The sequence below is a fragment of the Octopus bimaculoides genome, chromosome 26 (assembly GCF_001194135.2).
Source record: "Octopus bimaculoides isolate UCB-OBI-ISO-001 chromosome 26, ASM119413v2, whole genome shotgun sequence".
Classification (NCBI taxonomy): Eukaryota; Metazoa; Mollusca; class Cephalopoda; order Octopoda; family Octopodidae; genus Octopus; species Octopus bimaculoides.
In genome coordinates, this window is record NC_069006.1 from 5210625 (window position 1) to 5211115 (window position 491).

Below are 491 nucleotides of genomic sequence, written 5' to 3' on the forward strand. Positions count from 1 at the left end.
ATATATATAAACACATACACATACATACATGCACATATATACAAACACATCCAGACACACACATACATATATATATAAACACATACACATATATACGCACACACATATACACACACACACACACACATACAAGATATACATGCAGTCACATACACACACGCACACACACACGTATACACGTTATATATACTCATTCGATAAAAATAAACAGAAGTATATTTTGGCGGTCAATACATTAGTCATATACACAATTGATTAATTACACCCCACCTTCTTTCCTTCCTTCCTCACTTCCTCCCCTCCTCCTTCCCCCCCCCCGTTACGCATTTGTGGAGCTGCACCACTGTAAGAAATCATCGTCATCATCATCATCATTGTCGTCGTCGTTGTTGTTGTTGTAGCTATTTCTTTTTCTTTTTTAAAGTGAAAACGTAGGCACGGACATGGCTGTGTGGCAAGAAGTTTGCTTTACCAACCACATGGTTCCGGGT